Source organism: Balaenoptera physalus (assembly GCF_965194825.1).
Source record: "Balaenoptera physalus genome assembly, chromosome: 8".
Taxonomy (NCBI): Eukaryota; Metazoa; Chordata; class Mammalia; order Artiodactyla; family Balaenopteridae; genus Balaenoptera; species Balaenoptera physalus.
The window spans coordinates 57,372,019-57,395,416 of record NC_138887.1 but is presented as its reverse complement, the minus strand read 5'-3'; the positions used below and the strand labels follow the sequence as shown (position 1 = coordinate 57,395,416).

Here is a 23,398-nt window from a genome sequence, read left to right as displayed (position 1 = left end):
ACTTAATGATAGTCACATCCTACAAGAACGACTTTACATTTATCTTTATTGAATCTCTCAATATGACTAATTTATATTGCTTTGATTTATCAATAAAGATTAAATAATAATAGATTAAATAGATTATTAAATACTAATAATCTAGTAATAGATTAAACTGATCCATTTTTCTTTCTCTGCAAGTTTGATTACTGTTTTGCTCTGTTCTTCAAGTTCCACTTGGCAAATTTTTTTCTTGGTGGTATATGTAGTGCTATGAGGAAGCTATTTAGAAAAATGGAAAAATTAGATTTGAGAAGTAAATAGCACTGTAGTGACCTTAAAAGGTTGACATGTTTTATCAGTGTATTAATGTACTTGTAGGAAGCTCACTACCTACTAGTAACATTTTCTTAAGATGTAAAATAAAAGCTGTTAAACAAATTTGTTTTATTAAAAAGAGGGCTTGTAATGAGCCAGGCATTGTTCTGTTTTTTGGATTCCTTGTTTCACATATTAATTCTTGAATCCTAATAACAACCTAAAAGTTGATACTATTATTACTATCATTTATAGTTGACATTGAGGCAAAGAGATTTAAGTAATTTGCTTAATGAGGTAGCTAATAAGTGACAGATCCAGTATTTGAGCCTAGGCCATCAGTATCCAGAGTCAGTGCTCCTAGCCATCAATTACCCTGCCTTCCTAAAGACTGAAAATGGTCTTTTAAAATTATATCACCATTAAAATAGAGGATAATCTAAATTTGGGGATGGATTATCTTATAAAGTTGTTGTATTTCTCGTTGTCTGCACTTGTTCTTTGAATGCCGTGTGTGTGTGTGTGTGTGTGTGTGTGTGTGTGTGTGTGTGTGTGTGTTTATTAATTTATTTATTTACAGGTCTTGACAATTTTTTTTTTTTTCAAATTATTTGTAATAGAAAAACCCAGTATCTTTTACTAAACACTCCGTGGGATATATGGTAATAATGACTTCTCACAGTGTCTTATTGGGGCAACTTCTTTTTTGCTACTCCATATCACTTGTCTGCTAAAGGCAAAATAGCAGGTGCACATAACTACTACACAGTCCCTTCAGCTCCCTCTCTGGAATTCATGTCGTCAGAGTGCTGACTTACATCAGCATGTTTCAAGATTGCCACCTGGTCTAAGATCTAGGTTGCTTTGAATAGATCTTGCCCTTCAAAAAGACTCAGATGAGGCAGATGAGTCCAGGCAATCATTGCACCTGTTAAGGGCTTTGGTTCAATGCTTATGAGAAATTTAGTCTTTGCTACATTATAAATCATCCCATGTACCACACTGACATTTTCACCATCACAGATGCAGTGATAATGGTTGACAGTTGCAGTATCAAATGACACCTGCTTGACACATTTTTCAGTTATGTTAAGGTGAGATGCTGTGAAAGTCTGAGCTAATAAACAGATTTAGCGGACTTGACTAATATTTAGAGAAAAATTGTTCTCTAGAGACTGACTGGAAGAGAGACACACCTTTGGTAAAATTACATTTATTGAGTATTGGGTTTCAGGCACTGTGCTAAATTCACTATGTTGGCCTGAAATAGACTGCTAGATATTTCTCCAGCAAAGATGGATCTATTCTGGATCAGCAGAGAATTGCAACTGGGGGGTCTCCAACAATGGTGAGCCATGTGCAAGTCCCGTCGTGGCACGGGAAGGAGAGCAGTTTTACAAAGGGGAAAGGAACTTGGGAGGGCTACAGTAAACGAAGAGTGCATGGCTTTTCATGGCAGACTCCTTGCCAGGAAAGAAGGATCTTCATTCTTCGTGTTGGGCTGTACTATCTATTGTCATAAGTGTGAGAGCTCCCCCTTCTGGTCTCCCAACTCTATTTAATTGAGGTTTCTCTTTATTCATTTTTTACAATTATATTCATGATCTCATTTAACCCCATGAGGTAGGTCCTGTATTTATTTCTATTTTACAGATGATAAAACAGAAAACAAAGGTTAACTGACAGAAATAAGAGTAAGCAGTCCCCATTGCCCATACCACACACTGGCTGACAGCCCAGACTGCAATCACCAGCTCACATTTAAGCCAGGCTGCCCCTTTCCTACCTATGGGAGAGTTCTATTCTCTACATCTGTTTCCTCACCATTCAAAGGGAGAATAATAACTGTTTGAAGAGCTATTAGGATGATTGTGTCCATTAATAGATAAAACAGCCTTGGGACCATGACTGTTTGCTCTCACGCAGTTAGCAAGTGGCCAAGTGGAAACTGAGCTAGCAGATTTCAGAGCGTGGGTTTTAGCTACTGTATCATTTTATTTGGTGAAGATTTTACCTTCTGTTGTTCCACCGCCCCATACATATAATAACTCCCTTCTTGAAGCAACATTAATTCCTACTATGGCCTTACCCCATAAAGACGCTGTGCTTTGAGCAGCGCTTTCAATTATGAGCGTGCTCCCCCAGCTCACACGTCATCCCACAGGCTGATGCCTCTTGTATAATTGAAAAGGCAAGCAGTCTGCAGCAGCCTGGAGTGCAGTTCTGCAATTTCATCAAAACCCTCTCCTTGCAGAATTCATTGGCTTGAGCAGCTGTGGAGCTTCTGAAGAGGGGAGTTCCCTAGAAAGGCATTTGGATAACTAATTCTGCTATGGTTTCCATTTCGTGAGCTTAGCCATAAAAGAGGGAGTCAAACTCATTTAGTTTAGTTCAGTGTTTTGTTTTGTTTTGTTTAAATCTGCACTCATAAATATCAGCTCTGTTCTGTTCTTTACCCTAGAAGCTCTCTCCTGTTCTCAGCAGAGATGGGGTTGTGCATTTCCTATTGTGAGTAATGGCTCTATTTAATTAAATAGATAACATTTCACCCTAAAATAGTTCACAAAAGGATTGAGAAACCATCAGGAATGTATTTAAAATCCCTCAGTGAACCCTATCACTTTGTTCTCTGGCACAAATTATAGTTTCTGACACATTAAAATTACATCTTGAGAGGATTCTCTGAACATTTTCCCAAAGTGGGCATTCAGTATTTCAATGAAAAAATAATAGAAAAGAGGGTAGAGCATTTTCTCTGAAAGTTGCAGAAAAGAAGTGGCCAATTTTCTATATAGCAAATTATTTGGCTACTTCATTTCCAAAATTACACTAGGTGAAAGTAGACTTAATAATTTCACTTTTTCTGTATTAAACAAACCCTTATGTATTCAATTCCTTAAGTAACTTTTCTTTTAGGAATATCAGAATATAGTTTACTAGAATCTAGTTTATAAGGTGGAACAGATACTCCTAATGAATAAACAAATTATTTTCAAAACATCCCCAATGTTGGATCTGTTAGAATAATGCAGTTCAAGGTAAAATTATAAAATAATGATATTCTTTCATGTATTTTTTTTTTTTTTTTGGTCACTCTTTTGTGTCCCTACATGTATTTCAGGTCATTATTGCTTTCCAGTTTCTTCCTGTCATTGTCCTTAATTGCAGCATCCCAAGAGAGGCTTCATCCTCGTTAGTGTTCTCTCTTAATCTAAAATTAATTGTTCTGCATCAATCAGTATCAGGACTATGCTGAATACGAGTGAGTTGAATGTGTTATCCCACATTTGCCTTTTCAGTAAAGTCTGGATCTAGAAGAGAATGTGAATGTGGTGGATATTAGAAATAGTCTTTTTTAAAAGCAAGAGGACTAGTTAGGATCCAGTGAGGGCTTTTGGGTTTCCTCCAGGTCACACGATGAGCAGCTGCTGGCTTATTCTGTGCCGTGAACCAGCCTGAATCTGCTCCTGGAGAAAGATGATGGCTCAGGATGCTCTGATGGGGATTAATGAGCTTTGGGTTCTAAAGGGGAAATTCAACCAATAATCAGTTCTACCAATACATTCCTCTGGGGACTGCAAGGCAGTTACCCTCTAGGATTGCTAAGAAAGAGGAATTAGGGGCATACGAAGAACAAATCTTGTTTTTGGGTCAGCTGAATAACTGTAGGTGGAAAGATCAGGAGTGGACTGTTAATTATCAAACTGATCTAATTAGAAGGCACCTTAGTGCAAAATAATAGAGGCTGGTATACAAGTATCTACATTCAGGCTGACAGTGGGAAGTAATTATTAGCTGGCAATTTACTTGCACTGAGTATTACATATCATTGAATCTGTCCTAGATTTAACTGACTTAGGTGCTATTAAGTAACATATGGATGCCGAAAAAAAATTTTTTTTTTTTTTGGCGTGTGACTTATATATATATATATATATATATATATATATATATATATATATATATATATATATATATATATATATATATATTATTTATTTATTTATTTATTTATTTATTTATTTATTTATTATTTTTTTCTTGTGTTGGGTCTTCGTTTCTGTGCGAGGGCTTTCTCTAGTTGTGGCAAGCGGGGGCCACTCTTCATCGCGGTGCGCGGGCCTCTCACTCTCGCGGCCTCTCTTGTTGCGGAGCACAGGCTCCAGACGCGCAGGCTCAGTAGTTGTGGCTCACGGGCCTAGTTGCTCTGCGGCATGTGGGATCTTCCCAGACCAGGGCTCGAACCCGTGTCCCCTGCATTGGCAGGCAGACTCTCAACGATTGCACCACCAGGGAAGCCCCGGAAAAATTTTTGAAAGGTCCCAAACTTATAATAAAGCCTAAGTGATAAATTTACTTTCCTCAAGTTCAAGCAAAATCTATGAGAAACCGTAACTCCAGTATAATTCCAAACACATTCTTTAGACAGACTTCTGTGACTCCATAGAACTAGCTATACTGTCCAATATGGTAGTCTCAAGCTACATGTGGCAACTGAGTACTTGAAATATGACAAGTGTGAATTAAGATGTACTGTAAGTATAAAATGCACACTGGGGAAAAAAGGGAGACTATCTGAATAATTTTTATATCGATTACAAATTACTGATATGGGAACAAGTACCTCATTTCTTTAGAAAATATGACAAACACTGAATCTGTACCATCCACCTGTAACAAGAAAGTTCTTAGATTTTGATGATAATTTCATTCTCCTTCCAAAGCAAGAGAGATATTCAGGATTAGATTTGACAGTAGAAAATTTATCAATATTAAAGTCATATTTAAATAGCTTTTCACCACACTCAGAAATAGCATAAACAAAGAATGCTTAGAATTACAGGAAGGGATAAAACCTATTATTTTGCCCTAAAAAAGAAATCTGTCTTACTCCTTGGAGAATTACTTCTGGGGTTCTTCTCTGAACACCAATAACACGACCTCCCTAGGAAAGTCAGGGCTATATATGCAGTGCTGCAGGGAAACTGACACAGGGACTGAGGTGGCATGACCTTCTGTGTCTCGTCACTACTCTCCCGGTGGTCTCTGGGGCAGCGTATATATCCAGGAGAAAAAACTTTTTATTAGTACTTAGATATCCTAATTTCTAGGCCTAACATTGTCGTGTGGGAGGAAAGGCATGCAAAATTCATCCCACCCTCCCTTCTATAAAAAGCAGAAATGCATTCCTTTGAAGATTTGTGAAAGCATGTTTTTCCCCATTTTCATTTTAATAGGGAAGTAGGTTAAAACGGTTTCTCAGAAATAATCAGCAGTTAAATAAGTGGCCTCTTTCATTAAGTATAAGATGTCATTTGTGTGATAGAATAATTTAGGGATGTGTAGGTAATCAAGCTTACGATAAAACAGATTCATTTCAAGCATTTCCGTAGTTAATACCTACACGAACCAAGTAAAAACAAGCAAAATGTTAACAGCTGTATATACCTTTCCCAGTGTATCATTCTGACATTTTCTGCAAATTTTCTCTCATTACTGTCTCTCAGATTCTGAGAAATGAAAATGAAAAGAAATTATAATAAGGCATTCAAAATATTTATGTACTTATGAGAGATATTTTCTCATCTCTGATAAATATGTTTAGAATAAACCCTTGGCTTTCCATTTCTTCAGTATCTGAGTGCATACTTAGGGCAAGACTGTGGGGATTGTAAGCCCTAGTTGGAGCTTGTAAACAGAAGTCTCCTCATTCTAGGGTTTTCAAGCTAGTGGGGGAAAGAGATGCAAGAACACTGGCAAAAACAGGCAGTGGAAACACGTAATAATAGTGATACTGTCACAGTGCAGCCATTGATAAAGGAGGCTGTAGATTAATTATGATGAAAGGGTCTCTTGGCAGAGTTAAGGCTTGATTTGGTCTATAGGGAACTGTATATGTTTCTTCCATTGTCTTCCTAGCTCTCACTTCTTAAGGAAAGAGGAATTGCTCTTTCCTGTTGGTAAGAATCCAAGGCTTAGGACTTCCCTGGCGGTCCAGAGGTTGGGTCTTCATGGTCCCACTGCAGAGGCCATGGGTTCGATCCCTGGTCGGTGAACTAAGATCCCGCATGCCGCACAGCGTGGCCAAAAAAAAAAAAAAAAAAATATCAAGGCTTAAACTGAGCCACATTGCTAATGACTAACTGTGCTTTTAAAAAGTTAGGGAGTGGATTTTCTCTTCCACTCATTTTCTGCCTTCATGTAGTAAGCGGATGCAGGCCTCAGCGGACTTCACTCTCTTCTGCTCCATTTCTAGCAGTGAAGTCGGTAGCCTGAAGTGGGACCCCCTCTTAGCGCTCAGCCTTCTCGCCTTTCTTGGCATGTATGCTTGAATGTCTCAGTCATTGCTTCTTGCTCCTGTCGCCTGCAAGCCACCAAAGAAAAATAAAAGTTAGACGTCTAACCCAACTTCCCTAGAGTTTTGCCTAGACGTACTTATCACTGACCCAAGTGATGATAAAATGTTAGAGGGCAGTTTTGTCACCTTGGGCAGGGAGTGATGCTAAAGATGGTTTGTCAGGCTAAACTCCTTTATGGTCAGAATATGCCTGAAAACCTCTTAAATTACCAGATACTAAACTTCTTAGAGTACTAAAGCCAAATATAATTATCCCTTCCTTCTCTTTGCTTTTATATATGACCTCCATTCCTTAGAACAAGGAAGGCCAAGGTCTAGTTTGAATGGGTAATGGTAAAAGAAGAAATTAAATTTCATTCTCTGAATGGTCATAATGGAATGTATATAAAACATATATAATTCATCTTTATTGTGACTTTAAAAAAAACTTGTTCATTCTGAAGATCAAATGAATGTTTCTGAATAAGAATTTGACAGAGAGGGTTTGGGCATTACTTGGGTGCAAAAAAACCCCATCTAATTCCCAACATGATACACAAGATAAGAGGTGTATGCAGAGTGGTCAATAGTAACAGTCCTTTTGCTAACTGATAAAAAGTTAGCTCCCCCCAGCCCAGAGTGGACATCAGTTGATTATATCTCTAGTACCATTTTCTTCCCCCAAAACCCACTTTTTCCCCTCAGATATTCTTAACTTCCTCTTCCCCACCATGGAAGCTACAGGGTTTTTATATGATGCTGTCTACTGATCACATTGAATGTTTCATAGCAGGTACCTTAGTCAGGCAACATTAATATGTCCCTGTTCCCCGAACTTTAAGACTGGGACTAAAGAATGCTGGGGAAGAATCTATGTTTTGACTGATGCCAGAATACATAAAATTCTGGAGTTGTCAGTGCCTATGTTTCTATCATTGTTTACCATAGTAAGAGAGAATAAAGTCAATATGCAAAGAGTAGAAGAGACAAGATATAACTTTTAGGTTTGAATTATTGACTCCAGTTATTCTTGAGATCAGATTGCATTATTCTCTTCATGTAGTTTAGTCCTTAAAACCTTTGAATGCCATAAACCCACAGATTCCACTTTAGGCTTAGCTAGCTAGTCATATAAAGATTCCTAATAATACATGTCAAAAACTTAACAAATGAAAAAAAAAAAACCTAACAAATGGAGCTGGGAAAACTGGACAGCTACGTGTAAAAGGATGAAATTAGAACATTCTCTAACACCGTATCCAAAAAAAAAAAAAAAAAACTCAAAATGGATTAGACTTAAATGTGAGACTGGGTACTATAAAACTCCTAGAGGAAAACACAGGCAGAGGCAGAATATTCCTTGTGTTAATTCGCAGTAATATTTGTTTGGATCCATCTCCTAAAGTAAAGGAAATAAAACCAGAAATAAACAAATGAGATCTAATTAAAGTTAAATGCTTTTGCACAGCAAAAGAAACCATTGACAAAATGAAAAGACAACCCACTGAATGGAAGAAAATATTTGCAAATGATATGACCAATAAGGGATTAATATCCAACATATATAAACAGCTCATACAACTCAACATCAAAAAAAAAAAAAACTCGATTAAAAAATGGGCAGTAGAACTAAATAGACATTTTTTTCAAAGAGGAATGCAGATGGCTAACAGGCACATGAAAAGATGCTCAACATCACTAATCATCTGGGAAATGCAAATCAAAACCACAATGAGATATCACCTCATACCTGTCAGAATAGCTATTACCAAAAAGAACACAAATAACATGTTGGTGAGGATGTGGAGAAAAGGAACCCTGGTACACTGTTGATGGGGAATGTAAGTTGACGTAGCTACTGTGGAAAACAGTATGGAGGTTTCTCAAAAAAACTAAAAATAGAACTATTAATACTATATGACCCAGCAAGTCCACTCCTGGTTATATATCCTGAAAAAAACAAAAACAAAAAAACTGTAATTCGAAAAGATACATGCCCTCCAGTGTCCATAACGATATTATTTACAATTGCCAAGATAAGAAAACAACCTAAGTGTCCATTGACAGATGAATGAACAAAGAAGATATGGGGTATATATACAATGGAATACTACTCAGCCATAAAAAAGAATGAAATTTTGCTATTTGCATTAACATGGATGGACTTGGAAGGCATTATGCTAAGTCAAATAAGTCAGACAAAGATAAATACTGTATGATATTACTTATATGTGGAATGTAAAAAATACAACAAACTAGTGAATATAACAAAAAAGAAGCAGACTCACAGATAGAGAGAACAACTAGTGGTTACCAGTGGGGAGAGGGAAGAGGGGAGGAGTTATAGGTGTAGGGAAGTAAGAAGTACAATTAGATACAAAATAAGTTACAAGCATATATTGTACAACATGGGGAATATAGCCAATATTTTATACTAACTATAAATGGCGTATAGCTATAAATAACTATAAAATTTGTGAATCACTATATTGAATACCTATAATTTATATAATAATGTACAGCAACTATATTTCAATTATAAATAAATAAATAAAACAATATAGGAGAAAGAGATTAAAAATCTTAACAAATGGATATATATAATAAAGCAGAAAATTATTTTCCAAGTATGAGAAACAACTGTGATAAGAGTAGTAATCAAGCCATTTTTCTGATCACATAAATATCTTTTTCTATATTTATAGAAGAATTGAATAGTTGATGTTCATCATGCTAACAGTGTATTATCAAGAGAAGACCAAATTATTTCCAACATGTATTACTAAAGATGGCAGAGAGGGATCAAATATAGTTTATAAAAATATACATGAATAAATATTAAAATATATTTAGACTATAATACCCAGTTATTTGTAAATATTTCTCAAATTCTTAGTTATTATTTATTTAGGAAAATAGTAATTTTTGACAGTGCAGAAGGACTTCTGGAATTTCTGATGCTTAATTGTAATAATCATTATTAATCCTAGTACTCTTTTGATGTACCCTCAATTAATAGAGGTTACTGAGACCCAAGTGAATTACCTTTGTGACATTTTATTAAGAAATAACTGTTTCTTTCTCTAAGCTCAGTGTGTTTCTTTCTCTAAGATAGATAGTCTTATTTTACTTACGTCTATTGAGAAATTTCAAAAAATCACATATTTAGGTTTCTTTAAATATTAATCAGGTCTTATTACTCATTCCTTTCAAGCGTTCTTTAGTGCCTAGAAGATAAACCAAATATTTACTTCACAGTACTTAGAAGAGTGAAACTCTGATTCATAAACTATGTCCTGAGTGTTACTTTTACAGGGCTGTCCTATCAGAGACAGTAAGAATAAGGTAGACCCTTGTCCAGTTGACTGAAATCATTATGTTCTTGCAGTATGATTTCCTTTAAGTCACTGCAGAACTAATATACAATATAGACTTTGACTTCTTGTAGGACACAGAACAAGCTCAATAAAATTTTACTTTGATTTTTATCCTCATGAAATCTCAAACTAGGTGAATAACTATGGGTTTTGAGTAAATTATACAGTGTAAATTAATTATATAAGAAAAAAGGCATAAAGAGAATGGCAAATGTATGGACTAAGTGTAGATTGACGGGTTAAGTGGGAGAGAAAGGATAGGAACAGCAAGCAACAGCTTGGCAAAAAGAGAAAACAGCTCAGAGCACAACAAACAGATGAGCATTAACAAATATTATATTTTGGAGTAGTATTAGAATTTGACCAAAAGTGAACAGTAAATTATATTTCTTTCATAATTTACAGTCGTATTATTACCTGTTTCGATTGTGCTTGGGACTCAATTTATAGAGGTGACGGAATGATGACACAGTAAGGCCAACGCTGTTGAAAGAAGCTGTATTACTCACAGTTTCCTAGAGAAGGGAGCCCACCACGCCATGCAGGGCCACATGGGGAAGCACTGGGGTTGGTCAGGAGGCAGAAGGAGCCAGAGGAAAGCATGGCCCAGAGACTTTTTTTTGATTTCCACAGGAAGGAATAGCTGAGACAGAGTAAGGCAAGTTTGAACAAGTTTAGGATTGAGTAGTTAATACTTTCATTGGCCTTTGGGCTATAGAAGTGGTCTCTGGTTGTCTAGTACTTGGTGGCTTAGGTCAGGGGGAGTATTGGCTTGGTGTTTGAGAGTAAGATAAAGGAGATCTGGGCTTTCTTTGGCTTTATTAGTTTGCATATGAAAGGCATACTTATGGGGGAGTGATTTACTCTCTCTAGGAATTAGCTAGCCTTGGGAGGAACAGTCTCTCCCTGGCCAGAAAGGCCTCTAAGATGTCAAAGCATCAGAAAATATGGAAAGAAAAAACATGATTAATATACTACCCTAGTTTAGGTAGTTTTTATCAGGCTTCTTCTTAACCACTTCTTAAAGTTACATAGTACATTATTAATGTTAAATAATATCAAAATCACTTTAAAAACCTAAGAATCATCATTTTTATATGATTTTAAATTTGTAATTAAATGCTAAAAATATTAATTTAATGTTATGAAAGTTTTAAAATGTTTCCTCTTAGCTTTTAAATACTTCCATCCCTCTCTCCAATACTGCAGCCCCATCCCTCCTTTGCATATTCAGCCATCATTATCAGAGCTCCATTTTATTTTAAAATACAGGGCATGGCAATCATAATGACAAGTGATGTGGAGGGAGAAACAGACAATTGCAGTAGTAGGCTGTTATATAATACGCTGCATCCCCTGTGCTAATATCAGTCTTGTTGATTGACCACATACTCTGTTTCATTCAAAAACTGCATAAAGCAAATCAATATAATGGAGAGAATTAATACCATAGTCACTTTGGGTTTATTTTTAATATCTAGAGGATATTAGATAAAGACAAATGAATACATATCTCTTTCACACACCTATTTGCAGCAGCACACACAGGGATGTACACACGTATTCCATAGCGTCAGCTGTGTCTATTTGAAATTTACTGTTTTCAAACATACATGATACAGAGCATATTCCAAGACTAGGGTTGGTATTGAATAGAATCAGGTAAAAACAATTTTAACAACTGTCATGAGTTTGAATTTAGAGAAAATAAATGCCACACAATAAATGTATCTCATTTACATAATATGTTAATATTTACTAATTATATTTTAATGATTAGTATATATTAATAATATATTTAGTTAAAATCTTATAGTATAGTCTACCATAGAGTAGTTAATGTTTTGATTAAAAAATGTACTGTTAATAAATACAAAGTTTGGTTTTGACTTAATATGAGATACACACAATACAGAATTCCATATCAGAAATTTTGTCACTAATCTCCCTTCAGTGGACTTCCTCATGAGATATGCAGTCATTTACCATAAGCCGTGAATCTTTTTATAAGTTACTAAAAACACAATATGTTTATTGGCTTAATTTGAATGTTACAGTACATCAGGGTGGCTATGGTGTCTCATACAGTGAATGCATGAGAACAGTGTGAGAATCCATTCAAATTTATCAGGAAAATGTTTTATGTCTAGTGCTTTCTGAAAGTTGAATAACTTAAAACTAATACTAAGTGTGCTTATATGAGAGGCAATGAATCAAACTTTTTTCGGGGGCAGGGAGGAATGTTTTTTTTTAATCAAGTGAAATATCTTGTCAGTGGATGTTACTCTATATTAATAATGGTTTTGTCTCTGAAATGTCTTTGGAGGAACTGTGGAACGTAATCACCATGTTTTCAAATTCAAGAATTTTGCTCACAAGTAATCAAGCTAAAATAAATTGCTCTCATCTGCTTTTCTGTTATTGTGATAAAACTACTTAATGACTGTCTCGATATCAAATGTAGGAATTTAGATCAGAGTTGGAAAAATGGATTTTTTGTCTGTCTTACATTTTAGTAAGGAAAAATATGGTGAAAAAGGTCAAGATTAAAACAAGTTTTGGATATTGTAGCCAATAAATAATCAGTTGTACTCTGTTAATATTAAAAACGTTTGGAAGCTAACCAGGTCCAGCCCAGTTCACCAGAAATAATGTGTCTCACAGGGATTTGGCGCTAAAATATCAACGAATGATAAAGAGCTAGTATTTGTTTATTCTGTGTTTATAACTTTCTGTGAGTCACAAAGGGAACAGCTGTAATGGGACAGGCTTTGGTCATTTGCCAAATGTTTTCTTCTCTTATTTAGTATCTGACGGTCATTGGAAATATGGGGCAACTCTGTCTTTCTCCAGCTTGAAGACAGGACTAACGTCTGCCACCAATTTGTATATTGAAGTGGATGTGAATGTAGATGGAATGTCTACATGTAGACATGTAGAATGTAGATGGAAATTTTGTGTGAAAAAAACATGCCTTCTTTATTGTGAGGGTTCCTTGGCCAGTTACAGGCTTATTGGCCAGTCTTCCATGTAGAATGTGCAGAAGGGACCCTTAGAAGTTAGAGGCAACCACAATTTAATCGTCAAAACCCCATGTGGGAAAATTTTTACCCTCACAATTGCCTCAGACTGGTATGGATCTAGTTCTAAAAATCATTTAGCTCTGAACCTTAGCAGAAAACCTGAAAAACTCCAGTGTGAAGTTTACCGGCTTTTTAATTGGTGACGCTTAGATGCTTGTGGGTGACATAGGACTGGCTGCCCTAGATTACATGACTGTGTTCTTCTTTACCTTTCTCTGAATGCTTTTTGTAATTTCATTCAGCATGGAGTAGAGATACCTGGTAGGACTAAATTCAGAGATCCCTCTGGCCTCTCTGCAGTCTTGCTGAGATACTCCAACCACATGCTGTTTCATGTTGAGGTGGTTCTTTCTATAAGCAATGAATTCTAGACTCTAAGGCAAGAGCACACATGTGTGTGTTTGTGAACGTATATGCTCGTAATCACGCATGTGTGTATAAAGTCAAAGAGAAAAGCGAAATGACCACTGATATTTCAGTGCTATTCTATTAGAAGCGTCTTTAATAGCAATGTCTTTTGTTTGTCTCCCTAGATATGAACATTGTAAGATCATAATTAGAATTTCTCTCTCTATGAACAGGAATGAACTTTGGACAGACGGCCTGACTTGACTGACATACAGTAAGGATTGAAATCAGGAAGACGTTTCCTTCCTTTTTCTGTCTCTCCATTTCTTGCAAAAATAAAACACTATCTTCCTTATAATCAGTGGCAGAGAATAACAATGTTGTTTAAGACTAGAGTCTAAGCTATACGTAAAATTATGAGACCAGGGACCAGAAAAATATTAGTGCATGAGAGTACTCAGTCCTCCTCCTCCCTCGTTTCACATCATTTTAGCAAAAAGATGCTGAAATTGGGTTCCTTTTGAAGGCCTGGTATCTTAAGGTAGGCCAAGAGGCTGCCCAGAATTGTGGTAATTATAAGTGGCTTTGGGACACATTATTTTAGCTTGGGAAAATATTCGGTAATGGTGAAATAAGTCTGCAGACAGTAAGCTACTGCAGTAATCAGAGTTGATTCCAGGATGTGTTTGTGTTTTCTAGAAATGGTGGTGTTAAACTGGTGCGGTGATTTTCTTGTGTTTCCTTTTGTCTATATGGAACTTTGGAAAATTGGAACACATTCGAGATGTGCAGTTTGAGTAGTCTGACTTTGGATACGCTTAAAAAGCTACATAAATTTCAGATGAAGAAAGCCCTGGCTTCAGATACTAACAAAGAAACCTAAATACATTCCAACTTGGTATCTTAATGAGATCCCTCTGGTTATATTTGAATAGAATAGAAAGAAGTGCTCTAAAGTGATGTTTTTCTATATTTGGTGAGAACTTAATTTCCCTCCAGTTTCAAGGGTTTTATTATGAGGGGTTAATAGGGTGATTTTTGTGTGGAGTGAAAAATGCAGAATACATTAGCTTGTGGGTAATTGGACTCCACTCTCCTTGTATTCTTTGTATCGCTCTGTATATCCCTCAGAATAGGCCAGATTATGCAGAATAACAAACAACTCTAAAATCTCAGTGGATTAAAACAACACATGTTCATTTCTTGGCCGTACTATACGTCCACCAGGGGGATGCCAGGGGATTTTCCTCACTGTAGTCCCCATTGTATATGAACATAATCTTACAAGCAGGATGGAATCGGGATAATTTCTTAGTCTAGCATAGAGTGTGGTCTTTTACTGAAGTGAAACAAATTGAAGAAGAATCTTTTCCTGACCTATTTCAGCAAGTTTTGGAGGAACATCAAAGAAACATTCATTAAGACATTTATGGGATAAACATTATTATCTCATTTATTCCCACAGAGATTCATAGGAACATTTGCAAATCTTCAGAACAGAAATACAAAATTTTATATTTATATTTAAGAGCTTATAAGATTCTTCACCTGATTGACTATTTAGACCTAGCTCTCCTTCTTAAAGACTTAAATTTTGCTTCGATTTTTATTATTATATTTTCACGGTTAGATGCTCAAAACTCTTTACCCTCAAGACAGAGAAATATTGCTAGAGATGGGTTTAGTACATGAAATGTATTGGTCCAACATGTTAGGCACTGAACAATTTAATGTGATAACCAGAACAGTCAAAATTTGTCCTCCTTATTTGGCAATGGTGTGTTTGTATTCCAATTTTTAAAGAGAAATTTTCTTAGACTTCACTGTCCCTGATATTTCTCTCTTGGAATTCCATACAACTAATGTGGCAAGTTGATCTGGGGCTCACTTCTTTATGAATAAGTAGCCCAATTAATTCCACTTCAGTTGAGTTCAACTTGCCTAGAGATTACATTGAGTTCTGGGTCCAAAGTCTCAATTAATGATAAAAATATGTATACATTTGTCTGAACTTGTTCCCTGCACACATATTTCTCTCAGGGACTTTATGGATGTGGGTGAGTGGGGAGTGGGTACCGAAACTGCAGCTGTAACAGGAAACTCACCAAGGGTTCAGGATATTTGGATTCCTCATCCTGATAGTAACTTTTTTTCCTCCTTCTTTCTCTCATTCACCATTGAGACGAAACTAATAACTAACTTTACGTTTTAAGGTTAAAAAAGTTTAAAAAGTCTCAGTATTTAATAGAGACCATGTTTTCTTTAGCCTACTCTTATCTATATTGGTAGGATTAGTTTTAGCTTACTGAATTTATAGCTGATGTTAAGACAGGATTTAGTCATGGAAACTATTAATCACTAGCTAATACTCATGCGTGTTAGGGCAAAGGAAAAATAGATTCTAAATGTTTGTCTTACCATTTCAGCAATTTTTCACTATATGTTCAGTGACATATTTGCAAAGTTGTAAGTGGATCCATTTTGATATAAAGATAAATATGGGAAAAGCAATGCCTTTATATTTAGCAATTTCCAGGGAAATTCAGTAAAAGGAATACATATGAATAGCCAGGATAGTTTGTTACAGTTTTGAAATCTTACAAGGCTAACAAAATGAAATTAATAGGATTTTACTGCTGGTGTTGGAGATGTACTGGTTAAAATTAGAACTATGTAGGAGGTGCAATCCAGACCACCTGTTATAATCACAGTTGCAGTAACAATTTTTTTGCATTTATTTGAATTGGCTAGGTAATTGAAAAAGAAAAATATTACAGTGTAATTCAAATAGAAAGGTATTATTTAAAAAAGATATTACTCACAATGTAATTCAAGTAGAAAGGTATTTTCAGATAGCACATGAGTTTTAGAAAGTTTTATCAGCTCTTAAGATTTCAAAATACACTATATCTTGGCCTCCTGAATCACATCTCTGCAGTCTAAGCACATGAATGGAGGGGATTGAAGAAATAGTTCATGTGCTAAGCAGCAATCACACTTCATCTTCAGAATAACATAAGTGGGTGTATTATTACTCCCATTGCATGGAAGGACAAAGTGGTATTCAGAAAGTTAAAGTTTAGTGCCTACTGTCACATGGCTAGTAAGTGAAATCACCAGTGTTTTAATGAATATGTCCCTAATATTAATGTCCATGTATTATATTACTTCAGAGCTGACACCCCCTTAACCAGTGGAGATAAATTTGTCATTTAATCAAGTGACCCATTTCATTCTAATGATTAACCTGTCTATTGGAAAACGCCAAAAGAAGAATTCTTTGGACAACTTACTCATAATGTCTTATTCATGTTAGATAGCCAATTAATATTCATTGAATTAATCTGCTGACTACCATTTTGTTGCTGACAATCACATTTCTAAAAACCAGCAAATTCCATAAGAGTTGTCTAATCATCATCTTTTCACAGTGGCCTTAGGTTTGATTTATCAGTTGGACCAAGTGGTAGAGATTTTTAATAGGGTAATTTATTTTTAGTAAACATAATATGCTGTAAACTTGTACAGATACATTTGTCACCAGGTTCATTGAAGCCTTCTTTATTCCATTTATATTTATTAAAATGTCATACTTCCAGCTAACATATTTTCCCCAGGTTATTATTAGAATACTATATATAAGAAGAAGAAGAAAAAGAAGAAAAAAAAAAAAGCGAGTCTAATACAGTAATTAAATTGAGTGTCAAAAAATAACAAAGTTGTTAATTTTTACAGCGGGATGCAAGTATACCAATATCAGTACCCATTGACAGCTTCCGCAAGGTCTCAATATAACAATTTCGGGTTGATGTTGCTCTCTGACTAATAGGTAAATTCCATCTTTGCTTTCCACTGTTCCTTTATGTGATGGCATCACCACATCCTTTTACAGTAAAAACACACTTGTCTACATTGCTTCTGCTTGGAGACAACCCTTTTTGGTCTATTTAGAGCACACCATCCTCTTCTTTTCCCAGGACACAACTAATTAATCCAGAGGTAGACATGTGACCCAAGCAGCACCAAAAGGAGGCACCTCTTACTCTGGGCTAAAGCTTTAAGTTCCTGGAGTAAGCCGATAGAAAACCTGCCAAGGATATAAAGGGAAAATATCAGAAGCAGAGCCAAGAGTTGGGAAGGGTTTAAGCAGAGGGGAATGGAGGAGAAAGAAAGAGATTGAGAGAGAGCCTAACGCGTTTGCTTGGATTCTTGGATCTAGTCTTCTTGGAATGCAATAACACACTGAGTCTTATTGGCTTTTTAAATTAGTACCTCCAGCATTCTTGTTACTCTAGTTGAGCTGGATTTCTGTCATTTCTAACTGAAAAATGCTATGGTTAATTTTTCCTTCCATCATATTTGTCTTATAGGGAATTTATATTTAACTGTGGCATATGAAAATAGGCTGCTACTTTGAAATGGCAGTTTTTTGAATTTTGTTTGAGAGTTATAATAAAAATAAAATAATTATATTTGTGATTGTTATTATAGCTAATATTTATGTAGCATTTTCCAACTTCACATACATTATTTCACTCAATCCTTACAACAATCCTATCATTTTAGTGCTATTATTGCTGCATTTTTCAAGATGAGGAAGATGAGGTGTACAGAGAAGTCAGTGAATTTTCCCAGGATCACCCAGCCGGTAGTGTTAAAAGTGGAATAAAAGTGCGGACAGTTTGGATTTAAAATCTGTTCTCTAAACCAACGAGCAATGCTCTTTGTGACAGTCTTTGTTTACAAAAGAGGGAGAAAGAGATATCTCTTCACTTATATTTAATTCCTTTGTGTAGTTTTCACAAATTCTCTTTAGAGTATAGAGTACTGCTTATCCAACACTTTTCACAGCTTCTTGTATCAAAAATGTGAAAAATGTGGTTATAGACACATAGCAAAGTCTATCTTCTCCCTCCTCAAAAGCATGGCATGGTGCACATTTTCTTTTTCATTATAATAACATGTTTTCTTGGCAGACTTCAACTGAGTCTTAGTCAACAAAATTTACATATATGTGTATCTTTAGCAGGAAATGAAAACTTTGAAGAGCTTATGAATACTATCTACTCTCCCTGTGGTAGATATTTAACAGATTTTTAAACTTCATCTAGTAGTGCTTTTTTTTTTTTTTTTTTTTTTTTAATGAAGAGTAACATAAACATCTGTGTGTGGGCCTAGATATTTAACAAAAGTGAATTTATGCCCACACCTGAAGAAAAGGGTGCAGAGGAATATTTCTATTTGTAGTCAGCATGGTAAAGGAAGTTTTTCTCTGCCAGTTAGTTTCCCGGAGAATGCTGCTAGCTGAAATGCTTCATCATAATTTAATTCCACTCCTCTGAGCTAATCAAATCTAGGATCCCTTTTGGCAGAGATCCGGGTTCATAAAGATTCACTTGAATATCTTCTTTAAAGTTAAAAACGGCTCTAGGTTGAATTCCCTGGTGGTCCAGTGGTTGAAAATCCGCCCTTCCACTGCATGGGGCATGGGTTTGATCCCTGGTCGGGGAGCTAAGATCCCGTATGCCACGAGGCCAAAAAAAAAAAAAAAAAGGAAAAGAAAAAAAAGGCTCTAGAAATGTGCTTCCATTGTTATTACAAAGAAAAGAGTCATTACTTTTATGTCTTATGCTCTCTACCCAAATCCTGATAAAGAGAAGCAGGCATTGAGTATACACACGAAGCATGAAAAATAAAGTTTGGGCCACTGTATAGTTGTACATGTTGTTTGCTATTCAGGTGGCCAGCACAGAAATTTAATTGTCAATAGGTTTCTCCTTTTGCCAGCTCAACTATCCCTGCTTTCTGTAGTAAATTCTCAAGTCATTTATACAGAAACCTTTCTGGGAATTGAGATAATTATATTCCTTCTTTAGTGCATTAAGACGTTTGGTTAAATTAACCCATGAAAGAGTCTTAGTATAGTGACTGGAACATCGGAAATAATAAATGTTATATGTCATATTAACAGTACATGACTAACCCAAACTTTCTTTTTTTTTAATCCTATACTCAAACCCAATATTGAGTAACTCATGGACAACTTATAAATATCTTTTTTCTTTAAAAAGCGACACTAGGGCTTCCCTGGTGGTGCAGTGGTTGAGAGTCTGCCTGCTAATGCAGGGGACACGGGTTCGAGCCCTGGTCTGGGAAGATCCCACATGCCACGGAGCAACTGGGCCCGTGAGCCACAACTACTGAGCCTGCGCGTCTGGAGCCTGTGCTCCGCAACGAGAGAGGCCGCGATGGTGAGAGGCCCGCGCACGGCGATGAAGAGTGGCCCCCGCTTGCCGTAACTGGAGAAAGCCCTCGCACAGAAACGAAGACCCAACACAGCCATAAATAAATAAATAAATAAAATTAAAAAAAAAAAAAAAAAAAAAAAAAAAAGCGACACTAGTGGTTTATAGTTTGCCTGTTGATCCCTGATGTGTGTGTGTCTATCGAGCTACCTACTTACCTATTATTATTTTCTGAGTATCCATGCAGTCATAATTTGTTAATACTTTTATGAATCAATGTTTGCATCATTATCTTAAATTGTCCAATCATTTGATATGTTATAGCATTTTTTTTAACTACACAAGATAAAAAGTGGCCTAAATTTTAAAAAAATTTAAAATATTAACCAGGATTAATAATAAAATCAATAGAATCCATGAGGCATTGACCATTTTCATTTACTTGATATTAGATTTATTTTTAAAAATATAGGTTATTGAGTACTGAGTTATGCTATATCAAAGATAAGTCTTTTAATTTAATACAGCCTATTTTATTGAGAATCCTATGTTAAACTTAGGGTAATAACTATGCTCAGCAATTGAAATATACTAGGAAATTTTATTCTGGGAGAACTAACAAAGACATTTTTACCTCATGAAAACCATGATCAAACCCTTGGGCTCTATTGCATAAGACTTCAGTTCCCAAAATCCAATAATCTATTCCTGTGAATCTATTTCTCTTGTGAAATCCTCTGAATCTCTTTTTATTTACTATTTAGAAATTCAATAATTAATATTATTTATTAGAAGCTATTCTGGGAAGGCCAAACAATAGATATGTCTTACGCTGATTCTGCCATACATATCTCTTTCTTAAAAGTGAAAGAGAAACAAATTAAAAAGTCTCAAAGAAGATATGTTTTGGTACATGGTAGATAGTTGTAACTCTTTTCCAAAAGATTATTTATCATCAGTTTCCTCATGGTTTCCTCATGGGTGATGTTTAATCCCTACCTGAAACCATGAATATATGACACACATGGTGCTTCCTCTTATTTGGAAATCATAATGACTTTTGATACAGAAGACTATTCCTTTCTTCAGTTTACTAGCTAAAATGGAATTTAGTCATGAAGGGATTTCAGTGTTTCTTATAAAAACTGAGACCTGTAAAGTACCAGTAAGTGGTAGTATATTAAGGTGTTGGTGTGGGGTTGTGAGCAGTTAGTCACAGTGCAGACACCAAAGGAATTATTTTTCATAGAGATTTTTAAAGGATATCAAAACTCAAAACCAACTAAATTTTGATCTTTTTTCTTTTATCACCATGTGCTAGCAATTCTAAAAAATGTCAGTGATAAAATATTCCTCCCCTTTGGGACAGATTGCTTTCTTTACATGGCTCCTGCTGACTTGATACACCACTGTCAGTATATATTTGGAAATATTTTATTATTCAAAATATTTATGTTAAGTTAATCCATCCTTAAAGGTCAGCCCATCCATCTTTCTTCTACTTTGATCTTCTGGAATTGTGTTAACATTTAATCATACTGAGGAACCCCCTCCCCCCCACACACACCGCTGCTTGCTTTATTTTCATGCATTATCTTTACAAATTAAACAAATACAAAATGGCATAGCACTTAGTTTTAATGTCCTTGAGTAGTAATGAGGTTAAACATTTTATGTAGTTATTCAAGGGCACAAATAATCTACCTGATGAGAAAACTCAGCTACTGACTGCAAGCTCCACATAGGTTTCAGGATGACCATGGAAAAAACGCTCTCCCTCTTCCCTCTTCAGACTGTCAGTGTGCATTTTCAGGGTATTGGTAATTGCCTATTACTCTCAGCCAGATATAAACCATGTATGCAGTGGGCCAGAGGGAAAAATCTTGGAATTGAGCAAAAGAGTTTTTCCTCACAATGTACCAAAATTCATACCTTCTATCTTAATATCAACTTCTTAAAAGTATTAAACTCCCCAAACATCCTGGACAACCTGTACATAAAACAAAGCTGAGCTGATTAGAATTCACTGCCCTAAGGGAGAATACCACCATGACAGTTTTAGCAATCTCTCAGGAAGGGTGAGTCAGATATTATCTATAGGATTTGGGGGTTTGTGACTAAGAGGTCTGAGTCTTTGAAAGTAGGGAACTGCTTGGAAATGGACAAAGATTCTGATGTAATAGTTTGATTGGTAGACATTCAGGTAAGGAGCTAAAGGTGCCCTGGAGTGTCATTCTGCAGACTTTCTTGGTATGAACACCAAGTGTTTAAAAAAATTTTTTTTTACACCCTTAGGGAAAAAACAGGACCTCTCTATTTTACCATAAGTTTAACCAGTTTTATGGCACTGCACTTCACATGTAACATTTTCTAATTGGTCCTGAAGGCATTTGACCTTATAACGCCCTCCATGCCCTTCTGAGTGGGCCCTATGATAGTCTGTTTCACAGATGTATAATCTATTAATAAATTGAAAATAAATATATTTTAGAGCATGCACGTATCTTTATATGTTCACTTAAAAGTTTACATTGAGAAAGTGAACTAAAAACAAAGGGTGATTTGGCAATATGTTTGTTCTAAGTTTAGGCATGGACTTTAGAACAGGAGAATTAGATGTTAAAATCCCAACTCTACTACTTACTAGCTGTGTAATTCTGGCTACATCAGGTAATCCTTCTGGGAATCAGTATCCTCACCTATTAAGTGAAGATAATAAAATGTTTCATGTTTTTTTAATCATAAATCAAAATAAATTTGAGTGGACTGAATAATTATAAGACAAAAAAATCAGTATGTAGTAAAATGTAGAAGAAAATTGAATATTGGATTTAAAAAGGATTTTCAACAATTGTATAAACAGAAAAGAAAGAAATCGCAAATTAATTATTAAATGCTTTGACACGTAAACCTGGGAAAGGGTACATTTGGTATGTCAAAAAAAAAAGGTAACAAAACCAAAGGGAAATGATAAATTAAGATTTAAAAAATCAACATATAAAAACTCTAACATTGTAGTAAAAGATGGACAAAAGACGTGGACAAAATTCCTAATAAATATAAAAATGGGCAAATTAAATGAGAAAATAATTCACAACAAAAGTAATGAGAAAAATGTTCAACATAACTCACTTTTAGCAATTTTAAAAGCAAAAAATGTTTTAGTTTACCAAAGAAATAGGCAACAGTGGGAATTATAGTAGAATCTGGTGTCGGAACGAATGTACAGTTAAAAATTTTGGTAAAGGGGCAATCTTTTGGAAAGCAATTTGATAGCTAATGCAAAGAATGTAAGTATGTTCAAGGCTTCTAACCCAGGAATTTCATATTAATACTTTATTTAAAAATAAGCACTGGATAGGATATAACTCTCCAAGTAAGGGATAATACTTTAGTGTATTATGGGGATATCTGTATGAAAAATTATATATAATATAATTACAAAGAACTAATGATATGAGAAAATACAGTATCTTAAAAATATATCAATCCATATATGTTATAACCTAAATTTTCTTTTAAGTATTATATGCATAAAACATTTTAATGGAAATCATTAAAATGTTAACAGAAACCTTATTTAACAGACATCTCTTGATCCCTTTCTATGTGCCAGATGCTACTCTAGGAGTTTTACAAGTATCAAACCAACTAATTTTGAGTAAAATCCCACTAAAGAGGTACTATTTTTATCCCTATTTGATAGGT

General features: G+C 35.3%; 1 long non-coding RNA gene across 1 annotated transcript; it reads left to right on the top strand.

The window, feature by feature from the left end:
* The first annotated feature begins 4,609 nt into the window (after positions 1-4,609).
* Positions 4,610-22,912, top strand: LOC309665937. The gene is made up of 2 exons (XR_014266790.1): positions 4,610-19,535; positions 19,859-22,912. It is a non-coding gene; the product is annotated as an uncharacterized lncRNA (long non-coding RNA).
* The last annotated feature ends 486 nt before the right edge of the window (positions 22,913-23,398 follow it).